General features: G+C 30.1%; 1 protein-coding gene across 2 annotated transcripts in view; it reads left to right on the forward strand.

Moving 5' to 3' along the window:
- The window catches only part of LOC112601794, a 122,120-nt gene that overhangs the window by 27,272 nt on the left and 78,542 nt on the right, over positions 1-16,306 (forward strand). The window contains exon 1 of one of the 2 annotated variants that reach the window (XM_025349593.1): positions 10,537-11,102. The exons of the other annotated variant lie outside the window; for it this stretch is intronic. The gene's annotated coding sequence lies outside the window, so the exon portion shown is untranslated. Of the gene's footprint in view, positions 1-10,536; positions 11,103-16,306 lie in introns of those variants that run through there. 2 annotated transcript variants of the gene reach the window in all.

The raw sequence follows: 16,306 nt of genomic DNA on the forward strand, positions 1-16,306 counted from the left end.
CGCGGTATACTTCGTTCAGTTTACATGTGCTAGTTTCAAATATTATCGCAATGAGGCTAATTACCTAAACTATATTTATATCATTATTATTCTTATGACTTGTTTAATGTGAATGAAATCAGTGGTATTTAACTGTTTAATATTGCTGTACGACCATATGATAAATATTTTGCTTAAGCCTCGTTTGAGATGAAGATATTAGTAGTGTTTGATTTATACATTACCTGCTCATGCCAGTAGTGATCCGCACTATCTGGTAATCTATGAAAAATATCAATACCGGTAGGTGCGTAATAACACTAGTTCGATACATGCCGCCTTATGAAACACGCCTCATCGCTTGCATGTCGTATGCAAAATATATTTTGTACATTCAACTTAAAATCTCAAAACTGACTTTCAGATTTTGCTTTATGAACGGACTGATGCAGATTAGACACGGTACTGTTTGAAACGCGTGAAGTTTACGGTCCGACTTAAATGCTATGCTGGCGTTCTCGATGGGACCTTAGGTACTGTGCGACAGGAAGGCCCACGTACTACATGAACACCACGACGATTCGGCCGTGGTTTATGCGGTCGATACAATGTGCTCGAGGGGTCGCACAAATTATATTTACGTCCTTGTTGGCCTTCCTGTGTTATATTTTGCTGACATTGTTTGCCAACCGCACAAGGAGTTATACGCTGAGATATTCTCCTTACTTTAAGAATGCCGTCGTTTAAAGACATACTGACGAGCACTTAATATATATAAATAACGCCGCCACATATATGATGTTGCCATATGTACTGGCATTCAATGCCATATAGCATACTGCACACTGCGTATTCGATCTTCCATAACGTTTCAGCTTTTATCAGTGCACTCAGTTAAACTAAACATATAATATGGTTAGTCTTTTCGACGACATTTAATGGTGCAATGTGAAATACAATTTTTCTTTGTGCAATTTTAATTAAGTCACGTAACTAGTAATATATAAATGTAAAAGTACTTGGGCTAACGTTTGAAATACAAATATTATTTTTAAATGCGCGAACACAAGACGGCAACTCTTATGTTTTATGTTTTTATTTATTTTATTTGTTTTAATAAAAATAATGCTGTATTTTTAGATGTAGTTATTTTCTAAGTAGTATTTCTTCTACGCAAATGTTTTGTCATTCTACGATACATCGACTTGTTGTAAATATTCTACCACTAGTACATACAGGATCAATATCGATTAGATACAGTTAACTTTCAACCAATACCGTCTTGTTGATATTAATCGCAACTAGATACCAAATACAAACTTCAACAATCCTTTAGCCAGCAATCGAAAATTCACAACAATTTACCAATAACACATAAGTAAAGTTTATGTATTTATACTATACATTTCTAATAACAATTTATTGTGAATTAAGTTTTAAATTTTTGACTGAATTACCTACGGATATATAATTGAAATAGCCTGGGAGAACAAATCAACAAGAGTATTTTGTTATTTTTCGATAAAAATAAACTTATACAATAGATGACATTCATTTCTAATAGTGTAAGTAATAAATGGCGTGAATTATCTGTGCTCATTGAACGGTTAATAAGGGGATATATTTGTAATACAAAATATAAAATATCGAAATTCTGAAAATTTTATACACCAGTTATTAATATCTACAGCTTGTTAAAGTTGCGTGTTATAAGGTTTAATGTTTATGGAGCATTACACCGTTTTATAATTTGTTACATATAATATGATAAATAAGTTCAATTCACTCAGAACGTCTTAAACATTTAAGTTTGTATGGCACCGACATCACCGGCAGTGTCCGCGCGCACGGGGGCTCGCCATATGCCGCCGCCGCTCCTCCATCTCAGTCCGAAAATCGTTCGTCGACTGGCAGCGCAAACAATGTCTCTGGGTGTGTGTAGCGCGCGCCCTTGAACTCCGGACCGACGGGTACGCCGCAAAATCGTGCGTACAACGCATCATTGTCCTATATGGTGTAAAAAAAAAAAAAATAAAAAAATATAAACATACCTGTCTATCATTAAATCCAACCGTATGCAATAATACTATTTTATATTTATTATTATCATAATTGTTACGTATTTTATACTTTGTACCAAACGGAATCGTGTACTTTTGTAATACCTATATCGTTTCGTCGATTAATCGCTATAGAAGATTTTATTGTTGTGACGTATCGATGACCTGCGAACGACGACGTCTTACATAATAGTATTATTATAAAATTAATGTATCAGTATTATATTTATCGACTGTTCGTCGAAGAAATAAATAATTTAATTGTATGTCCTGTGCGTGTGGGATCCGTTGCAGTAGCGCCCCGAGTGAATGGACAAAAAGTTTTGGAGTATATTGTTAAGCCCGGCTCAAAAATAATTGGACTAAAATGCCGTGAAAGTTCTGAACACGCATCGCAACTAATGTTATGATTTAAATCGAAAAAATATTAATATAATATGTTTAAATGAATAAAAAATAAAAATAATAAATCAGAAGTGTATAGGTATTATGATAATTGATCGTGAATGGCATGATTAATATACATTTAATATATAGACCTAGACGATCGATGTTTATTAGTGGATAGTGGTGCAGTGCAACAACATTCCGGCTGCGAATCTAGAATCCAGCAGTAACCCGGTAACCACTAATCACGTTTTAGGGTAGTCGCGGTTTGCTGAGTGCCTAGTATAGCTATAAACCTAATAAAATATAACTCTTCGCCAATGATAAATGATTGCTAGATGTGACTTTTGTAAACAAACGATACCGTGCGATAACCTTCGGTGACCGTACCACACGTATAAACTATATCACGGTATTCAGGAATAGGTAACCGCAATATTTTTTATCGATCAAGCTCGATGAAATGGTTGTAATCAGCTAAAGCTATATTGTTTTCACGCCCGTGGTAACGTCCGATTCTTTATCAAAGTGTTTTCACGTCACGGCTTCGCTGGCTCGTGCAGCATATAATTATTATATACTTCCAGTGTAGTATGACAATATCCCGGCTTACATAAAATAATGACTGATCTACTTTTCCATCAAAATCAATCTATCCGTTTACTGTCAAGTCTGTTTACCGCTAGTAAAATAATATATATTTTCGTTTTTCGCAACCACAAATTTCAGTGTTTAGATTTTGATAACCTCTTATTATGAAAACATATTTAGAGTTATTGAAAATTGTATTAAAATTTATTTAAGAAATATCAAAAAATGTAATTTAATACAACAAAATACTAAATATTTTGATACCTATTTGGTATTCCCTATAAACAATGGTTGTGATAGAAGTCTAATACATAATTTACAAGTTAATATGTTATTATTTCTTTTAATTTTGTATATTTAATTAATTTTCAATTAGGTTTAAATAAATATGATACTATAGTTAAATAATAAATGTACAAGTATAGTATAACGGTACAGTGTTAATGGTGAAACGACCGAATTTTGGAGTTGGTGGCGTAAAATGAAGCATTGATACTCACTCTTGGCATCAAAATATCATCTTTATATAGATACATACACTATAGAATTTTCACACTGAGCTATATTATAACACGAGTATATGCAATAGTCAGGTTATCTATGTATTGAATTAATTTAACTAATTTTTTGCATCATCTGATATTCTAATGTTGAAAAACCAGATGAATAATTATAAAAAATATTGTATTTATACACAATAGGTGTGCATATACGTAATATAAATTCTAAAATATAGTCATTATATATGTATTATAATAATTTAATCCATCATTTGAAGAATGCTTTTTTGTCCCTGTCTGTCTGCAAGTTTGTCGGTCGTTAATCTAATAGTTTACCGCTGTTCACGAATAAACCTGCTACTACCTGTATATTTAGTCACCGCAGTTGGCGGAAAAACTTTTATCTTTGTAATATATTATGATATAACGTATAGCTGTAATAGGTATAGTAAGTAGTTTAAAGCTCAATATTGCTTATCATCACGTCCTATATTTGTATACTAGGCGTAATGAGGACAAAATTGGAGACTTTGGCACATGAACTATAATACATAGCTTTTGGGAATTGGAGAGGTATTGTGGGGGGTCGTTTTTCCGTTTTAAAGCCTTCAACCTTTTAGATTTTGACAGGTATATAGATATATAATATACAATAGTATACATATATAAATATATCTATATATATTGTGTGTGTGTGTGTGTGAGCGCGCGGGTACGTCTACAATGTACGCTCTTTACTCTTTTTACATTTTTTTTTTACATTAGACGCTTATCGACCGTGTGGTTTGTAAAAGGCTAACGACGGGCGTCATTGTGGGCGTATCGTAAAAGCACTTTTACCCGATAATACATGGTAACCCACTTTGCGAAAAATGTTTACCTTTGTACATTACATCCGCCAAATTATTTTACTCGCGCTGGTAGTGTTGAGAAAAGAATTTTCGAATCGAACATTGTGTGATGTTATCGCGGAGGTTACAAAACAGTGTGACTTTCGGCTGCCACCGTCACGTACTTTTCTCGTTAATTAATGCAAGATGATTTAATAATATTATGAAATATATATTACATACGATTATGGTGTTGGTGACAATGATATAATTACATATGTACATGCGTTGCCACTATTTTAAAATACTTATATTTATATGGCATGTACGTATAGTAGCATACAAAAATTGTTAATTTTACACGTTGTTTGCACTTTTTGTAAAAAAAAAAAACAAAACTATTCGTGTATTTTTGACCTCACTTCGTAAATTTTAAAATGTTTGTGTATAAAATCGTAATATATATATTCATTTTTATTTGTTCATTATCTGTAGCTATAATTTCAAATCTTTCCGTGTTCGTATGTGTAACAGTTTTAGTAACTACATATTTTTGATAAAATCCTTAAAAATCAGTTATTACACACTTATCTATTGAATTCCTGTTGTATAAATATAAAACTTATTTTATAAATGTAGTTGTTATTAATCTTTTACACGATGGTGAAGTAATTTAAAATAAGAATGAATATCTTTACCTTATTTTAGATCTTACTATTTTACTGAATTTGATAATTATAAAAAGTTAATTTAGAAAATATTTTGACATAAGCGTATAAAAAATATAAAAATATTGTACATTAGTATTGTGTCAAAATATATACGTAAGCATATAAGTCTTTTTACTCATTCGTTTTATTTAACTATAATTATTTTGTAATCAATTCATTAAATTATCGTTTATCGATTTTATCTAGTTTAGTTTGAAAATAAATTAATTTAATATGATATGGAGTCATTAATCATTATAATTATAATTTAACATAATACAAATGATCATAGAAAAACATACTTATAATTTAATCAATGGAAAAATAAAAATTCTTTAACATCAATATTACGAAACAACATAAAAATCGAATAATTTAAAATTGCACAACGGTTTATGTATAAATTAGAAGTATTTTAATAATTTTTTTATTTATCTTTCGTGTTTGTCAATAATCTATAAAAATAAATCCACATGTTAATAAATAGGAATATGATACGTAGTCTGTATAGTAAGTATATCGAAATGTATAACATACTATTACTATAATAATTAATAAACAATTATGTAACATTACATAATCGTGAATCTTCTCTAAAATTTTCATAGTACCTACTAATTTTAAATTATGACAATTTTTAGGTATGATATTTATGATAACTGCAGTCATTTTTATTTAGTGTTTTGTAATATACCAGATACGAGCCTATAAGACTATACTAGCAATAAAATATTATAATTATTTTTATTATTAAAGTACCAACAAGTGTATTGTCAAAAGTTTTTTATTGTCTAAATAGTTTGAAAATTTAAATTTAAAAAATATAATCCTATCTAAATATTATGATGTTTAGATCGATCATAGTTGATCCCGCTCTACACTTACCTTCTAATTTCTATAATACAGGATAGTATTATATTACTTATATTATTATTTTATTTGAACGTGACGGTTATACATTTGAATAACAATTCTGGGTAAAGAGCTGAGCTTAAATTAAAATATATTCCTAGATCTATCAATGGTTTAACTATTATAATAACTAAAAATACTTCACAATTTTTCAAAAATTTTAAATTTTAACATACCCGTCCGCCAAAATACCATAAAATGTATGTATTAATAATTTAATTGACTGAATATCTTAACACATAACTTTTACAGTTCTTTATTAATACAAAAAGTATTTTCTGAAAAATATTAATAATTTATTAATGTATAAAATCAATTGCTCTCTTGTTCCTCTTTAAGTCTAAAACAATACTTTTACCTCAAATTTCGAAGGTTATCTCCTCATTATACAATATACATATTTCAACAATAAAGTTACATGTAAATACCTAATGGGTCTTTTGGGATATGTAGATTATGTATAAATTATACATTTATACATATTACATGGGTATTTATGGTTATAAACGTAATACATTTTTTTCAGCCGTAATAGAGGGTTACCTATATTTTGTAATATAACACTGTAATTATGATTAACTTTTCAATGCTTCAAATTGTATATTATTGTAATAATATTCAACATTAATTTATAAGCATGGATAAATGTAATTTTAATAAAGTTTGTACGAAATTGTTTCTGTAAACTTCACGGCAAATTATTATTGTTTTAAAATCTCTAGAGTCTAACTAAAATAATAAAATATATTCGTAGAACGCAATGGACTTTTTTTTTAAATTTTAAGTTGTTTGAATATTATATTATACCTAACTTAGTAAATATTTAATTCCAATTATTCCATTTTAAATATTGCAAGTACTTATAGCATCATTAATTAAAATGTAATTGAATGGCTTATAATATTGTAAACATTTTATGTTTTTTTTCTTATAATTAATAAATATCAATGAAAAATACCACACACACACACATACACATATACTATGGGACTAAATAAATATTAATATATATAATATATATTTTACAATTGACAAGGAAAAAAAACAAATATTATTTAAAGCGCGTATAGACAAGTCTTGTTTATAACCTTGTTGACTATTTAAATAGTAAATGTAAATTTAGGGTTTGCAGCTTTGCGGCTTAATAAAACCGTGGAATTGTTTTACCAGTAAATTACTAGTAAATATATATTATATCTATTAAATGATTAACGTACAACATACTTAGCTTTATTTTAATGTAATAACATCATATTATTGAGTTTGACTATGTACTGAGTTTTAACCATACCGTTCGTTTTTTAAATCAAGACTCAAATTTAAATTCATACCAAGACTTACAAAATATCAATGTAAGCGGTTACTACTATTATTATTATTATTTATTTATTTGATTTAAAAATTTTAAATGTATAAAATCAGATAGAGGAATACAAATAATTTAAAATGATTACTTTTTAGTTTTTACTAAAAATATTATTCTCTAATGCGTAACAAATCCTTGACGTTTAAGTAGTGTAGGTTTTATAATTTATAGATTCTAAACCGATGACTGATCGAAAAAAACACAGGAACTTGGTATACAATTTGTTCAAGTATTATACGTTTTCAATAATAAATGTACAGATTCAATCATTGTTTTCTATTTTTAATATGCGAAGAAGAGACCTATCTACAGTATTCGTACGGCTGTAGCTATTTTTGTATTAGTCAATGTGCTTACAAAACATAAATGTATTTTTTTTATATTTCTAGTGAAATTATAAGTACGTGTTTATGTTTTCATTCTCTGAGATTAATAATAAAATCTGATATTACCATAAATGTAAATAATCTTGACATAAATTGACTGTATCGTATTGCTGTATCTCGGATACATAAATTCGGAGAAGTCATACTTCTATCCGTTGTATTATATTGCTATACCTATTGAAAACAATTTTTATGCGATTATAATTTTCCATATAAATACATATTTATATTTAGTCGGTAGGTGTGGATAAACGCAACAACTGCGGCAATGGTTTAATATCAACATTATGTGTGATACATTTCCACACAAAACAAATAGTTTTTTTTTTTTTTTTTTTGTTTAATAAATCTCTTATCTACTCGTATGGTGAGATATCATTTTTTAATTCGTTTGGTCGTGTTGTTCGGTCGCGTAGTAAATGGCACGAAATAATCTGGATGTTGTAAATAAAAAAATAAAAAAATACATACTATTACACTACATATACGGAGTAATTTTGACGTATATCTACATATATACCCGTACCGCGAAATTGTGTACCTGTTTGCGCACATACACACAAATACAAACGCGGGCGCGCGCACACACATGAGTATGCGACAAAAACCGAATGCTGAACAAAAGGCGACACGCGGAAACACGGTTTATAGGTACAACGCACAACGCACTTAAGTGTGTATAATATGTATATGTGTGTGTGTGTGTGTTTACAAATTACATTATAATTCAGGAGTAGATATTATATACGTATTGGTACAGCACAGATTTGATATATTATGCGAATGCGATGCGAATAATCCGCGTACGCTGGCTCATAATATAGCTCGTGCACTTGTTGATTGCATACTACAATGTCGGTACTCGATCGTGTAAAACGTATACGAGTACGCGCGAGTGTCGGAAGAGTTACTTTTTAAAAGGCATTTTTGCAACGTTATTCATAAGGTCTTGACGAAACGAGTAAATTAATGACGTTACTCTCCCGTTATTTCATACACGAATTATTAGTCGTTTACGAAAAAATAATAATACGGTTAACGCGCCGAGTTAAATTTAATCACGGTATGCCTATGTAGTCAGAATATGGTATTGTTTGAAGCGATTATATGCGTATATGTGGTATGTATAACTGTACAGTAATGACATAACCGTCGGGGAGGCTGGAAAGTTGACGTATTTCGCATTATGTAGTTAACAATCCGATACGAGCTATTTTCGAAAACATATTTTGTTTGGAATTTGGTCCGCTACAATAGCGTGTCTATCGAAATAACTACTTGTTTGTTTTCGAGGACTGTTAAACTAATAGGTTAAAAATCAAAATAACACGATAAGTATATTCCAATCCATACACACTATATTTTTATACCTTTAATATTGAAATACAACCCGATTATTATATCAAGTTATCTATACGTATACTGCGTTATTTAATATTAAAATGTAAAAATGAAATTATTCGTTTTAAATAATATATTGGTAGGTAGGTACTTTGTAACTGTAGTTGTATACTGTACAAATAATTGCACGATCACGTTACTCAAAACATGTAACGGATAACATACGCTGCGCCTTACCAGTATTAGTAATTACTACCCAATACTAAATAGTACGTGGTTCCACAGCATATAGGTACGAACCTATATTTTTACTACAATATAGTAGCCAAGCAGCCATGTATTGATATAAATAGCGTGTATAGGTACGGTGTGTTATGATATCAAAATAATATGTGCTGTACCTACATAGGGCATTTTATATGAGAACAAAAAACGCGTATTTTGCAAAAAAAAAAAAAAAAACACAACAAGGAAGTGGGAAAATCCTAATCGCACGCAAAACTTTCAGGTGGGGAACGGCAAATCACTGCCGTCGGAGGGGGTCGTCCGTGCGTGCACCGTTCCGTCCTATACTCGGACGCAATTATTTATCCGACGCAGGGTTTCAGACAGTCAGATATCACGTGCACACATTACATAACGTCGCATATCGCGCTGGCCGCAGTACGTTATCGCGTAGGATTAATATTATAACATTATCGTCGGACAGGGACTGCGTCACGCGTTATTGCAGTTGTACGACGAACCACAAATAATATGTAATAGACATTAAAACACTGTTGAAACTTGTGTTTATTGTTTATTGACACTTCTGAACAACACTTCTGAAAACGAATTCCTTTAAACAGCGGTCGCGTTTTCTCACGGTTGTCCGCTGTAGAGAGGTTTCTATAATCGCGATCTCATCTCGCCGGTCGTCATCGGACCGTGTGCTGTTGTCGGCCGAAAACAACGATAATTATCATAATATCATAGCCGTATTGTGTATACTTAGATAGTTTAAGGTGGTGGAGTTTTAGAGAAGGAGGAGGAGGAAGAGGAGGAGGAGTTTAAGAGCTTTAAGGTTAATCGCCGTCACAGCCACATCGTCGTCGCCGTAACCGTCGTTCGAGTGCCTCCGTCAGGTGTCGCGGGCGATTAATCCGAAGCCGGTACTATTGGTAAAGATACCGTCGCACGAATGCCGCCGCGCGCCGCGTCCGCGATAACCGAAAGATTAATAATCAATTGCGAGTACAGGACGGAGTCGAAGAAGAGACCAAAACGAGCCGGAGAACACGCCACGCGCAATAGTACTCGTACCTGATCCAGCATTATAACACAACATACACCAAATACATAATAATATTGTTATGTGTGTATACACGCCGCCGCCGCCGCCGCCGCCACCCGCTAATAATATAACAACATAATCGTCGTCGGTCACCTTCGTCGCTGCCGCCGACGCCGTCGTTGCTGCCGTGCCGCGAAGAAGAGCACACACGCGTTACCGCCGTGGTCGTGGAGTGTTGTCTGTGGTCCCGCGCGCATTACAATATTACAATATTAATGTTTGTACACACGAGACGTAGTCGTACTACTCCTGAAACACTACAACTACGGCACACGTCCCGCTAAGACGCGCGCGCGTGTTATCATCATCGCAGTACAATAATAATAATATACACACCTACCGCGAGCGCGTACCACAACAATTTTTTTTTTTTTTTACGTTTATTTTCGTTACGATATTCCGCGGCGACGACGATATTTTGAGCAGGAGTCGTTCGGGACTGTACGTTCGAACATAATATAATTATTATATTAATACTGTTATTATTATTAATTATTATAATTTATACTCGGGTCACGGTTTGTTTTTCCTTTCGAGTTTTCGTTTTTGTCGTCGGCTACGCTTCCGAACATTATACCGCGAGTTTCTCTCTATTCGCTGTGCGTGTGTGAATGCGAGTGTTCTCCAACGTTCATAAGCCAAACGATGCTGATTAGATATCAACTATCGTTCCATTCGCACGTCAAAAATCGATCTCATTTCAAACGGTAAGGATATATTATAAATACCGTTTAACGTTCATCTACGTATGCGGCGTTTTAATATATTGTACGTTTCGTCATGCATTTAGGCCTTTATAGGTAGACCCTTGCAATCGAAAAGTATTGTATAACTACCCGCTGCACACACGATATAGATAATATCATGTAGATACGCATGTAGGTAGGTACAGTGGCGCGACGCAAAATGTTTTTCTGAGGCATTCTCCTGATAACGGGTAGGGTGTGATAAATGTTAAAAATTTAAAAATTATTAATACTTCATAAAATCTATATTTTTGAGTAGGCGAGAATCTTTGATTTTTTTGTCTTATCTCAAGCTTAACAATTTTTCAGTGGACTACAGTCGTATATTGTAACGTATATAATATATATTGCTATATATTATTTAATAATGTTGATAAAATACTTTACGGTGTACGACCAAAATCGATACTAACAATCGGTATTATATGCCTTTGCTGTTTTTATTGTATTGTGTGCACGTAATTTCATTATGTCGAATTGTTTAACTTCACCATCAAAGTTCAACCAGTTCCATTATTTATATTCTAGACATGGTTGACTTTTATGCTTTTTTTTATTAGTTGAGAAGGACTATCGACGTATACCTATAGCACGTGCTTGGAAAAAGTAACTGACATTTATTTTTACCCGGCACAGTTATTCTTATATATCAATATTTACATTTATCACGCATATGTACTATTATTGTTTTACATAATATTGCGTATTTTTATTTCAATCATTGAATTCAACTTTCATTATTGTTAAAATAACAGTTATTATTTATTAAAGTTTTGTTAAGCAATATATTTTCTCAAACAACAATTTGATATAACACGCATAGGTACATGTTAGCAACAAATAAAACAATACAATATTATTCAAAACTTACATTACATTTTACTAATTTATTGTGCGCAAAATAATATTTTTTAATTATATAATTCGTTCTATGACTTTATGTTGATTATAATGACATAATTTCAAATTAACTTTTCAACAATCTGCACATTTAAAATATTACTAAAAATATTGGTTTTGTAAATATTTTATCTTAAGGGTTAAAGCTTAAGACTGACTAAACTTTTGGATAATTTTTAAAAACACTAGGTAACTAATAAAAATAGTTTATGGTTATTAAAAAAATAATACGAAAAAAAAAATAAGATTACAAGTAGATTGTCAGAATTTTCTTTAATTAAAAATATGTTAGAAATATAATTTAACTGAAATATATTGCCTCATTATAGGCTTCTTTAGATAAATAAATCAGTTTTTCTGAGACGCGCTATACATGTATGAGACATATTTTTCTTATAAAAATTATGATAAAGAACATATTTATGTTTACAAATTTAATTTTTGAAAAACTATTTTTATCGAAAGTATTATAAACAGCATATTTTTAAATATTTTTTCTATATCATTGAATATTATAGTCATTTTGATGATAAGATTTTGACTGTTAATTAATATTTATTATATTATGTTTTTCTATGAACAATTTAAAATATAGACATATATTATATACACTAAACAAGCTGAAATTATGTTTTTCAATGCCTATTGTATTTCAAAAATACAACAATGTATATTGTCTTTTTATAAATAAAAAAATTCTTGAATTATTATTTTATTAATGGTTAACAAAAAAAAAAAAATGTAATTGAAATGTAATACTTGAAAATATGTAGGAGTTAAAAAAATACCTCCGATACATCAATGTAAGGTACCACAAAATATCAATATTTTTGGTAATGTAATAGTATCATGAGACACCCATTATCGAAATTGAATAAGTGGTTCAGATAATAATTGTGGGTTATCTCTTAATCAGTATTATCTATGCAATAAATAAATGTTTATGATTAAAAAAAAAACATGGTAAGTGTAGGTTTTGTTAAATATCAAAATTAGGTAACAAATCCCATTTCAATATTTGAAATATTGTAAATCTTTAAGTGTATTTTCTTCTCACAATGATATACCTAGTATTTATTCGAGTATGTACATATTATTATCGTTAGTTGTACGCACGGTCAAGGCTAAGTGTCGGTCTGTTGTCGGCACTTTGAAGAAAATGTGCGCACATCGAAGCCATTGCAAACCTTATTCTAATTGGGTCACAAGTAATTGACTAGTTTTGCAATTTATATCTGGTTCAGTTTCGTAAAATTCAAAATGTACCTAACTTGACGACAAAAAATTTACAATTCTACCATCAAAAATAGTTCATAAATTTGTTTATGTAGAACGATTTTTAATTTATTGTAAGGTTTTCGTGCAGTATTTAATATACGTAATATTATAACTTAATAAAATTACATTATGATTTCAAATAATTTTATGAGAAATATTGAAATATTTATGTAAATATTACGTACTTGATTTTGATTTTATTACATTTTTACATAGCTATGTGTATTGATGAAAAAAAATCTCACTAAAAATATGAATAAACATAGATCCAAAAAATTCGTTGGATTTAGAATTTTTCTTCTTTATTTAATCTATTATGGAATTTTTTTTTTTTTTTTTAATTCGAATAAAAATCAGTGTTTGTAATTAGTATATAAAATAAACATAGGTATTTTATTTGTAGGTACCTATTTTTCCATTTAAGTTGATATTTTTTATTTTCATAAAACAAATTGTTTTAATGCAACGACCTTGTTTTAGCTTGTTAATATTTCGTACTAACAATGTGATGCATTAATGTATGCAATAACTCGAAGCGAAATTAGTAAACACACTTTTTTGATATATTTACACGAATTAATCACACAAAGTAAAAACTTAACAAAAAAGTATTGTTTATTTATATTTTAATCTGTATGAAAATTTCTGTTAAATCTTTTTCTTATTATAATATACGTTACATAACTTTCTGCTGAAGAATAAAACACTATTATTTCATGCTCATAGTTATCGAAACATATAAAGGCAGTGGATATAACTCGTATACCTATATGCTATGTATGCAACATAATGAAAATTTAAATAGTTTTTTTCACATATTTTAATTTAACTACAATATTATTGTTGTATTACCATTTACCAAGGTCTATGGTAGGTACTTAAAATATTTTATGGATTTTTGGTTTTTATTGAGTAGGTATTAAATGTAACGGACTATTATTGAATAATGATGATTAATCGTCATCGAAAATCGTGGCACGTAACGCCTACAATATCGCCGTTATCAATTACAAAATAAACTCTTGCTATTATAGGAAACCCAAGTATCTAATGCATATTCAATTCCTCGGGCGAGCTTAGGGAGCTCGTCACGCACGATCTGTGCATAGTTCAATGGTATTAATGTTATCCGATGAAGTAAAATTATGTATGTAGTCATGTAGGTACGTCATTAACGTCCGATGATGGGAATGTGAAGAAAAAAAGTGAACTTGAACAAAGAACGATAGACCGGAACTACGACCTTGAACTTGGCATTTATATGTATTATAAGTTATAAGCGTTGTTAATTTTTATGAAGATATATCTCATATGCTTAAATTCTATTGTTACTATTTTTACTTGTAGAAATTTGATGCGGGTAGAATTTTGGCGACTAATAAGCATAAGGAAATAACAAATAAAACACTAACAAGTAACAACTGACTGCAAGGTCAATAAGTGGTGACAACGAAGATGGAGACAGTGAAGAATTTTTTATATGAAAACTCTCCACTACGGTTCCTCTCTAGAGTTGTGACAATGATAATAAATACCAATTTGTTATAGCCGCATACTTATATCGACCTCGTCGATATGATAAAATGAACCACAGAGGACATTCGTATTCCGTTTCCTGAGAAAGATGTATTAGCATCAAATTATTCCACTTGTAAGCATAATGATAGTTTTTATTCTACGTTGAATAAGAATACTTCTGAACTAAAATATTAGTTCATGAAATATTTTCAATACAATCAGCTGAACTGCACGTGTTGTAAATGTACCGATATATTAAAATAAGACAAATGCGGTTGTCTAGAATTACATAATAATAAAATACTTATAATTTACATCTCACTGTAAAGAACTTGACCCTGAACACCATAGTAAACATTTATGTAAATGTATCCTAATATACATTTTGATTCAAAATTATCTAAATTTTATAGTTACATAAAGAGGCTTGGCGATTATGAATAATGACGTTGCACATGTTTTCTTATTTTCCTAGTTTCATAGTGACTTCTTAAAACAATATTAGTTTTTATTCCTCTGTGTTGTAGTAAAAACGTGTTTTTTTTTAAGATTTATAAACTTGCAATTTTAATGATGTGTTATAAAATATTTAAGAAAAAAAATTTTGACCATACAATTAAAGAATGTGTTTACAAAGTTACACGTATTATATTTTTCACATGTTTCGTAATACACAATACTATAGGTTTACCTATTGTAATTTGTTCTATGCATTAACCTATTTATTAGTTATTATTGAAAAAACTAGATAAAGCCAGTATTTATTATTACAAATAATTGAAACTATTACATTTTTAGAATTTGAATATTTAAAATATATTTTATTGTGCTAATTATTAACTTCTGATATCAATTATTTTTTCAAATGATAAATAATTAAAATATAAAAATATTTATTCACATTATCACATTGACAGAAACAAAATTCAAGAATACAATACGTATGTAGAAACTTGCATTAAGTTTAACAAACTCAAGTATCTAAATCAATTTAATAGTTATACATAATGTTTTATTTTATAAATTAATATATTCATATATTTTGTATTATTATTAATGATTTATGGACCCAGTTTACCTGGATTAATTGGTAGAATAGACAATATCACAGTGACCAATGGCCATCGTTGCCACAATTGACGTACAAAGTACGAAAAACAGTTTCGCCAAAATATTCAACAAGCGTACGCACAAGCCAGAGTAACAAGTATTATTTAGTATTCACAAAGATATTTTTTTAATGTCCGTCACGAATCACAATGGAATTGCAGTGAACAAAAATAATAGTATTTATTACGTTTCTATTCGCGCTTCTCTTTGCAGCAGAACCTTGCTGTATTTACCTACGTCTGATTTTTGATGACGTGTAAATCAAATAATATATCGACACAATAATAATAATATTATCTGCATTTCATTCCGAAACGTTGTGATATTGTAATACGCGCGTACGTCGGTCCAAGAAGCAT

Source organism: Melanaphis sacchari, unplaced genomic scaffold, assembly GCF_002803265.2.
Source record: "Melanaphis sacchari strain LSU unplaced genomic scaffold, SCAv2.0 Contig0_pilon_pilon, whole genome shotgun sequence".
Taxonomy (NCBI): domain Eukaryota; kingdom Metazoa; phylum Arthropoda; class Insecta; order Hemiptera; family Aphididae; genus Melanaphis; species Melanaphis sacchari.